Here is a 10,123-nt window from a genome sequence, read left to right as displayed (position 1 = left end):
CAGCAGGCTTATCAACACAATGGTTTTACCGCAGTTTGAGGGGCCGCAAACGATCGCGCGTATAGTTGTCGGTAGCATCGTACCATGTTTGCGCACACCTTTGTTTACGCTGCAGCGTACTTTGTCGTTGTAATTCATTACTTGTATCATCAGAGGTTGTCGCAAATTTCATTTTCTCACTCCCGATTTGACCTCCAACGTCCGCCTATTTATAACTGCGCGGACTCGTGCTTTGCTCAATATTGTCTAGAGATTGCGGCAGATGTCAACAAAAATAGGCACAGGTATATTAAATCGTGCGATAAACGCACTTCCGGTCGAGCTTCATATCTCCGGATATCAATTTTGCGGCCCGGGAACTCGTTTAGAAAAGCGTTTGGCTAGAGATGATCAAAGCGTCAACCCATTGGACGCGGCGTGTCGTGAACACGATAGCGTTCTCTCGGAGCAGCGAACTCACCGAGAGACACGCGGCGGATAAGGTATTCGCCGAGAAAGCGAAAACTCGTATCGTCGCGAATGACTCGAGTCTCGGTGAGAGAGCCGCAGCCGCAGTTGTCTGGGCAGCGATAAAAGCCAAAACGAAGCTCGGAATGGGCTTGAAAAAGAGGACGAAAAAGAGGACGAAGAAGATGAGGATACTTTCGGCAGCGAAACGAGGTAAATTTTTATCGATTTTACCAATGCTTGGCGCGCTCGAATCTTTGGTCGGCGGAGCGGCTGGCGTAGCAAAAGCGGTAAACGACAATAAAGCCGCGCAACGTCATTTACATGAGATACTACGCCATAATCGCGCCATGGAAGGCCGCGGACTGTATCTCGCTCCTTACAAATATGGACGAGGAGCGAAAAAAAAACGTCAAAAAAACGTTAAAAATGCCGCAAGGTGTAACTACAAATGTGCAATTGCTACAACTTGCAAAACGTATGCACATTCCATATTTTAAAAGTGTATTTATGCGCAATAATTTACCGATAAATGGCGCGCGAGAAAATGAAAGCGGTATCGTCAATCTGGACAGCACAGACGGTCCTGGCACTCATTGGGTGGCATATGCAAAAAGGGGAAATTGCGCAATCTATTTCGACAGTTTTGGCAATCTTCGACCACCCGAAGAATTAGTGCGATATTTTAATGTGCCGAAATTGGAATACAATTACACCTCTTATCAAACGTATGATCAGAATATCTGTGGACAATTGTGCTTGCAGTTTCTCCGAGATTTCTCACCGCGAATTTAAAGACTGACATTGCGCTATTTAACTCAGTTTTGTCAACATGTCGCTAACACTAACATTGACTGGGAAGAGTAGCGTCCTCGCGGCGACCTACTTTCCGCCCATAGATTTGAGCGACGCGGACTACGAGCTTGGTCTGACGGATTTTGAAACTTATCACACTATATCAAATGTGAATTCCTCGAATAATAAATTTTACTATGGCACAGACGACGCGGAAATTACGATTTCCGAGAGAATCGTACGAGCTGCAAACGATACATGAATTTTTGAAACGTGCACTGTTCCGAAAACATAATGCTGTTAGCGATAAAGATGTCGACGATGAAGATTACCCAATCGTGCTCCGCGTTAATTACAATACGATGAGAAGCAAGATCAAGTGTGCATACAAAGTAAAGCATGCCCAACAACATTGGATCGCTGCTGGGATTCTCGAATCGTATACTGCAACCGCAAAAATGGCACAAATCAAACATGGCAATTAATATTATCAACGTGAACATTATCCGCATAGAGTGTAACGTGACCGCGAGTGCATACAACAACGATAAACTCGTTCACACGATACACGAATTTTCACCGAGGGTACCACCAGGATATAAGATATCGGAAACACCGGCGTAGATCATTTACCTGCCGATCTTCGTACGGAGCATTACTGATTTAGTGTTACGCGTTGTTGATCAGGAGGGACGATTGCTCGATTTTCGAGGTGAAGAGATAACAGTTAGATTGCACGTACGACGGCGGGCCACCCTCGTGCGACGAGATGCTCGTGTTGAATAAAGACACGAAGAAAACAATCAGGCAAGCAGCAACATCATTCGCTAAAATCAAATCGCGAAGAAGAGACTCACCTTGTCAAACGTTGCGTTTTTACAATCTTTGGGATTTGCGGTGCGCGCCATCTGAACAATGACTGAGATTCTCAACATCGAGAAAGAGCCAGTCTTTGACGATCGCATCGTCAAGATTGAGACTCACACATACAACCCGTTTGCCAACACAACATTTGGATACAGCGACGAGAAAAGAATACAACAGGATTTATATACGTTACCGTATGAGAGTTTCCTCTACATCGAGGGTGAACTGCGGATAAATTATCCAGTTGAGGGATCCAATGTGATGCTGGGAAATAATTGCGTCGCATTTATGTTTGACGAAATTCGCTATGAGCTTGATGGTGTGGAGATTGATCGCAACAGGAATGTGGGAATAACAAGTCTGCTGAAAAACTATGTAACAATGTCATCTGATAGAAGCGTGATTATGCGAAATGCAGGCTGGGATAGCCCGACTACTGTGAATGGATACTTTAATTTTTGTGTGCCGCTGCACATGTTGCTGGGATTTTGCGAGGATTACAAACGCGTGGTTGCTAATGCGCGTCATGAGTTGATCTTAATACGAGCGCGCAACGACAATAATAATTGTTTGTATGGAGATTCTGCACTGAAGCCTGCGATCAACATATTCAAGATATAATGGCGAATTCCACATGTGTTGTTGAGCGAGATTAAGAAACTGTCGATGCTGCGCGCTCTGGAAAGCGGACGTTACCTCAGCATGGGTTTTCGCTCGTGGGATTTATACGAATTTCCGCTATTGCAGCGTACGACCAAGCATTCGTGGGCCATTAAGACCGCGACTCAACTGGAGAAGCCGCAATATGTAATTTTTGCTCTGCAGACAGGGCGGTAAAACATCATGTCCGAAAATACGAGTCGATTCGACAACTGTAAATTAACCAACGTGAAACTATCTGAACTCAGAATGTTATCTGTACGACGAATATGAATCTGGATTTCGATAGAAACAGATGGTCGATTCTGTATGACACGTATGCGCGTTTTTGCAAAAATTATTAAGGTAATTATTACGAGTATCTCGAGTCGAGCCTCACCGTCTCGTTATTTCTACGTCACGGTCCGTTTGTGATTATCGATTGTTCTCGACAAAACGAATCGGTCAAGAGCGCAACGGTGGATGTGAGATTAGAGTTTGAGTGTGTGACGACCCGATTAGCCGTCACTAGTCGCCCGCGCTCATGTAAACGGCCCCTTTCGGGGCCACCACATGAACACGTTGGAAATCCGCCTTTTCGCCCCCACCCGTCACTCGACCCCCTCCAAGCGAGTCTTAGAGTGGGGTGGCCGCCGGGTATAAAGAGCGGCGCAGCCGAGACTTCGGCACCAGTCCCGTCCTGGTCCCTCGAGCGTACTCAGGGATCACTCCTCAGCTTCCAAACTTCAAGCTATCCCGGCCGACGAGCGTTCTCGTCGTGCAGGCCGAGCGTTCTCGGTCACCGGGTCCTGTCCGTAAATCACCCCGGCCGACGAGCGTTCTCGTCGTGCAGGCCGAGCGTTCTCGGTCACCGGGTCCTGTCTGTAAGTCACCCCGGCCGACGAGCGTTCTCGTCGTGCAGGCCGAGCGTTTTCGATCACCGGGTCCTGTCCGTAAGTCACCCTGGCCGATAAGCGTTCTCGTCGAGTAGGCCGAGAGTTCTCGGTCCTACCCGGAAGTCACCGGCGCTCGACGGAGTTCGCCCTTCTCAGGGCGCCCGTACGCGTGTCCGTGTTGGAAACTTTAGTTATAAGTCGTGTCCGCGTCCGCATAACCTGGTCGTGTCTCGTCCGTGATAATTCTAGCTATAAGTCGTGGCCGCGTCCGTATAATCTGGTCGCGTCTCGTCCATAATATTTCTATCTGTCAATTCTAGCAATAAGTCGTGTCCGCGTCCGTGTAATCTGGTCGCGTTTTGTCCGTCTTAATATTCTCTGTACCTGTGGACTGAATAGCAAGTCAACCATTGAAAGGTGGCTTGAATAAACTCTGTTTTTATCAGAACAACCGTGTGTCATTGCAAATCTGAGTCTCCCCTCTTCCCGAATCCTGGCACCGACGAAGCCGATCCGTGGCGTCGGGAAAGGTGCTTCGTTATATGGCGCCCGAACAGGGACCTGACTCGACCGTCTGAGACTCCGGTTTGCAATCCACATGCTTGGGTGGATCTATCGCCTAGATAAAGAGGAAGCCGTCCGATATCTCGCCAACCGCGATCTAGACCCAGAAGGGAGATTAATCGACCTCCGCCGCCACATAAGAGACCACGTAATGGCCAATCAGCCAAGCACCGGAGCGGCCGAAACGCTCCACGCGCCGCTTAGCCGCGAAGAACGTTACCGGAGTGCACGCGGAACCCCCGAACCACCCGAAGCCGACCCGGCTAAGGCCCTTAATCAGATACGCAAATGGGGCTGCCATTTTGATGGTAAGGACCCCCTCGCTTTCCTCGAGCATCTGGAGGAACTCAGTGTGGCCTATGGTCTGGAAGACTACAATCTTCTCACCGGTCTGTCCGAGCTGTTAAAGGGCGACGCCCTTCTGTGGTGGAGAAACACCAGAGAACAGTGGTCCACATGGGCCGGGTTCCGAAAGGATTTCTTGGCCCAGTATCTATCGCCCGGGTACAAACGACAATTACGACGGGAAATACAAGGCCGGCGACAGAAGCCAGGAGAGGCGTTTACGCGATACGCTACCGCCGTACAGACAATGATGCGTCGGGCTGGCGGCTACACTAGCCAGGAGCGGCTCGAGCAATTATACAAAAACACCGACCCAGAGCTCCAGCTATACGTTCAATTGGACGAACTGTACTCCGTTTCCGAGCTGTGCAGTTGTGCCACCGAGTGGGAAGAAATCCACCGGCGTCGCCAAGAACAACGCCGCGAAACATCACGGCCCACCGAGGCAAATCTTGCCGCCACTACATATGACCGTGCGAGTTGCTGCTGGCGATGCAAACAGCGAGGGCACACACGACTCGACTGCCGCCGCCCAGCGCGGAAGTTCTGCTCGCAGTGCGGGAAGGATGGCGTCCTAACACGAGACTGCCATCCTCCGACGGAAAACGACCGGCGGGTCGGAAACGAGGCGGCCATCGCCCGACCCGCGTCCAGATAGAGTACACACCGCGGCCGCATTTACCAGTCCAGATTCACCAATTCACCACCTGGGCACTTCTCGATTCCAGATCCGAAATGTCTTTTGTGAACGCCGCCATGGCCAAACGCCTGTCTGACCACGGCCTCCAGATCCAGCCGTCCGAAGAACCGGTCAACTTAGCCGACGGCTCCAAGGCACCCACCTCCGGTTCGATCCGCTTCGTCCTCCGAGTCGGCCCTCGCTCTGTCCGCCACCGCTTCCAGGTCTTGGACAACCTCAGCAGCGAGGTACTAATCGGAGTCGACCTATGGGCTCGGTTACGCATTCCGCTGCCGCCTCCTCCATCCAACCGACCAGGGAGGACGGCTCCAGCTCATGTGGCGTCTGTCCACGGCAAATTGTCCGCCGGAATCTCCCCACGCTCACCAGAGGAAGACCAGCGTTTCCGGCAGTTCCTGGATACCGAACTCCGGTTATTTGAGTCCGTGCAGGGGCCCACCGATCGCACCAAACACCAGATCAGATTACGGCCTGGGGCCCCAATAAAGCAGCGGTACCGACCCCGTAATCCGGCCATGCAGGCCGTCATTGATAGCGAGGTGAATAAAATGTTGGAAGCCGGAGTGATCGAACCGTCCAACAGCGCATGGAGTTCCCCCGTAGTCCTCGTCAAGAAGAAGGATGGAGGACACCGATTTTGTATCGATTTCCGCAAGTTGAATCAAGCCTCCGACAAAGATGCATACCCACTGCCGCACATCCTCGCTACACTCGATAAGCTCCGAGGGGCCCAGTACCTTTCGACACTAGACTTGAAGGACGGATATTGGTAGGTGCCACTAGATCCGGTCAGCGGTCCAGCCACCGCCTTTACAATTCCTGGGCGAGGACTCTATCAATTTAAAGTCATGCCCTTTGGGTTACATTCGGCACCGGCCACGTTCCAGCGGTTGCTGGATAGTGTCCTCGGCCCGGAACTCGAGCCACATGTATTGGTCTACCTCGACGACATCATCGTAGTCAGCCCTTCACTGGAGACCCATATGGAACATTTGGCCGAGGTCTTCAGACGGTTGAGACAAGCGCGCCTCCGCCTTAATCCACAGAAGTGCCACTTCTGTTGCAGCCGTCTCAAATATTTGGGGCATATAGAGGACAAAGACGGCATTCGAACTGACCCAGACAAGGTCAGCGCGGTAGCCGCGTGGACAGCATCGACAACCGTACGTCAAGTGCGCCAATTCCTCGACGTCGCCTCCTGGTACCGCCGTTTTGTACCAGACTTCTCCACCACCGCCGCACCGTTGACACGCTTGACCCAAAAAGGAGCACGTTTTGCGTGGGGACCAGAAGAAGAAAAGGCTTTAGACGAGCTGAAGCGGGCGCTCATCACCGCACCAGTCTTTGCTTGTCCCGACTTCAGCCGACCGTTTACCCTCCAGACCGACGCCAGCACGTATGGACTAGGTGCCGTGCTCACCCAAGAACTACCCGAAGGCGAACGCGTCATTGCCTACGCCAGCCGTACACTAAATAGCGCAGAAAGGAACTACAGCGCTACAGAACTAGAGTGTCTGGCGGTGGTGTGGGGAATTCGCCGAATGCGCGACTATCTGGAGGGTTATCACTTTACGGTTGTCACCGATCACCAGTCGCTTCGATGGTTGCAGAGACTGGAAGCTCCCACCGGTCGTCTAGGGAGATGGGTATTCGAGCTTCAGCAGTACGACTATGACATCCGGTATCGTAAAGGAAAACTGAACATCGTGGCCGACGCTCTCTCTCGTCAACCCGAGGCCTGTGTCATACAGGCCGCTCCAGACTGTCAATGGTACCGTCGCCTTTATCACCAGGTACAACAACACCCGGCCGAACATGCGGATTACCGCATCCAGAATCGCCGGTTGCACCGACACATCCTGCACGATCTCAACTTCCACGACTCGCCAAGCGAGGAGCAATAGAAGCAGTGCGTCCCGAAACTCCAGCGCGCGGAAATATTGCACCAACTGCATGACGACCCAACCGCCGGACACTTTGGCATTGCGAAGACCATCGCACGAGTAGCGCGCTTATATTATTGGCCAGGAATGTTCCGCGACGTCACTCGATACGTCCGTGACTGCCAAAACTGCGCCACCCACAAGGCCGCACAAACCTTGCCGGCCGGGAAACTTCGAGCCACCAACGTCACGCACCCGTGGCAACAGGTCTCCATTGATCTGGTCGGGCCATTACCACGATCGACCAGTGGCCATACCTGGCTGCTGACCATGCAGGATCGATTCTCCAAATGGATAGAGATGACGCCGCTCCGCCAAGCCACCGCCGCCAACGTCACGCGAGAAGTAGCTGGGCGTATTATATATCGGCTGCCCGGACACCATCGTCTCTGATAACGGGACTCAGTTGAGATCGCACCAGCTCGAGGGATTACTACGATCCTTCGGGATCAAGCATAGAACCGCCCCCGCCTACGCACCGCAGTGCAACCTGGTCGAACGAGCCAACCGCACCATAAAGACCATGGTGGCGCAATATGTGGAGGGCCGACATCGCCGTTGGGATGAACACATCCCCCAGCTCCAGTTCGCCTTCAATACCGCACGACAAGAATCCACGGGATACACCCCGGCCTTTCTGATGTACGGCCGGGAGTTACAATCACCGCATCCCGACGACCGCCGCCCGGCAACCACCAGCAACGCTCCCGAAACAGTTCGACGTCGACTCAAAGACGCCTACGAAATTGTCAGAATCAACCTGGCCCGCGCCTTCGGGGTTAGGTTAGGTTAGGTTGTGACCGAACCTGTATGGGTAGGGATCCCTCCTTCGGACTTACCAATCACAGGGGCCACCGCTTTCACCGGAAAGGTTGCCAGTTCTTTTATCCTATACAAAGAACAAGGTATTGAGTGCCGCCGAGGACCCTTTGTCGCCGCCGTCCTTTGTGACGCCGCGCGCCGCCTTTGATGGTCGCCGCCGCCGCGTTGAACGTAGTCGAGTCGGGATGACGCAATCCGCGCTCGAGGCAGGTAATCCAGGTACGTACTCACTTTCTCACTCATTTCCAGGTCGACGCGAGATCTTTCACCCCTACGCGGTTAGGAAAAGTTCGAGAGAATATGACGTGGGATGCGCAATGAAGGTAAGTATGAAAAACTGTTAATGTCCAACACAATATTTATTGACGTTTTTACTGAGGACCAGTTCTTACACTTGTTTAGTCCGAACAATGCACAATTATTCCTCACGATCCTTTTTTACAATTTAACGACAGGTGTCTTTGTCCTGAGACGCGCACAAGTCGGACAAGTCACTCAATTGTTACACTACTAGCATTCATGCAACAGACTGCGCGTGACTTACAGTATACTGTCCGTAATCAATAGAATTCTCGTCGCAATGTACTAAGTTTCTCGCCAAAGTACACGAACTATCACAATGATTACGCGTCGAAGCACGCGGGACATTAAACAACGAAACGTAGGAAGTCTTTGTCAATACGCGGAACGACCGTAGTTTAGCGTTGGAACTATCCGGAGAGACTGTGTCTCGTCCGCTTGGCGGCGCGCCTTATATAGTCGGGGAGTAGCGCGCCCCACTCATGGCCCGCCAGCCAATGAGCGCGCGGCGCCCCACCGCTGAGGCTCCGGCGTATCGCGGCGCTCGGGAGTATATCTGACTCGTCGAGAGTTCCCGTTTTCGGATTTTTGCTATGCATAGTTCGTTCAACAAGAGTTCCTATTTAATATAAATTTTACAAAAATGCTTGTAACTAGTTTATATATGCATGGACATGCTTTAAACGTTATTTACACTATTTACAACTTAAAAATTAATATGTTTTTGTATTTTATCAATTATATATAATTTTTTGTATTTTTGATAAGTATATATGTTTTTTATCCTTTATATTTATATATGTCCAGAAAGTGATTTTACACATTTCCTGAGCAATTGAAGGTAAGTTAATTTTAAGATTATATAAAATCAAATTAATGTTTTAACGTGCGTTAGATCGAAAACTATGGCTTCTGAGCCAATCTAGAAAATAGAAAAAATAAACAATTGAAATATCAAAATTATCAACAAAACTCATTTTTAGCCATTAATGATCGTTTGACAATAAAATATAAGTAACGAAATAGTTATCGCACGTATTGCCGTTTTCGGCTTATCCTATCCATAGGATTGTTTAGAAGACTTATATCGTGAATCTCATCCACGCGAATTCAGTGAAATTAATTATTTACGAAAACTAATGTCCAGTTGTGGATCTCCTTTTATAGAATCCGATTTCACGTGCATGTTATCCACTAGGTTTGTTATTTTAATGTTTAGTTATTTTCTATCCATGCAAATTGATTAAAATAAACTTTTGAGCATAATTCGCACAACGTGTGGATGGAATTAGTTAACTTGAATTATGGATGGATTGTTTTATGCCTTTCATCCATACGTTTGTTTTGTATCATGAAATAAATCAAAATCTTACCTTATAGGTTAATAACTCTCTGCATGGATGTTTTCGTTATATCCGTTATCCAAGATACTGGATAACCCTATTTAATTCTAAGACTTAAGACTATGGGTTAAATACTTTATTTATATTTACATATGTTACGCAAAGGGTTTACGCCGTATGGGGACATTCCCGGAGAGCGTGCTGCTGGTCCGTTATCTCGTGCGGGATGGTAGGCTGCAGTACCTGCGATGGCTGGATCTCCGAGTGGCGGCCAGTCGTCGGTCGCATACCCCCTTCTCTTATTTCGGGAATCGGCTTGCCTATTTCCGGCTTGCCTATTTCCGGAATGAGGCTGAGTTGACTCGGTGATTCAGTTGTTGCAGGGTCTTCTTCGGATTCGTCACGGATCCGGATGAATTTTCCCTTACTATTCCTTTTGCGTTTTCTGACGTTTCTGGGTTG

This window comes from Nylanderia fulva, unplaced genomic scaffold (assembly GCF_048542155.1).
Source record: "Nylanderia fulva isolate GAGA-0341 unplaced genomic scaffold, ASM4854215v1 Scaffold377, whole genome shotgun sequence".
Classification (NCBI taxonomy): domain Eukaryota; kingdom Metazoa; phylum Arthropoda; class Insecta; order Hymenoptera; family Formicidae; genus Nylanderia; species Nylanderia fulva.
The sequence above is the reverse complement of the archived record's forward strand: the minus strand, read 5'-3'. Positions refer to the sequence as shown.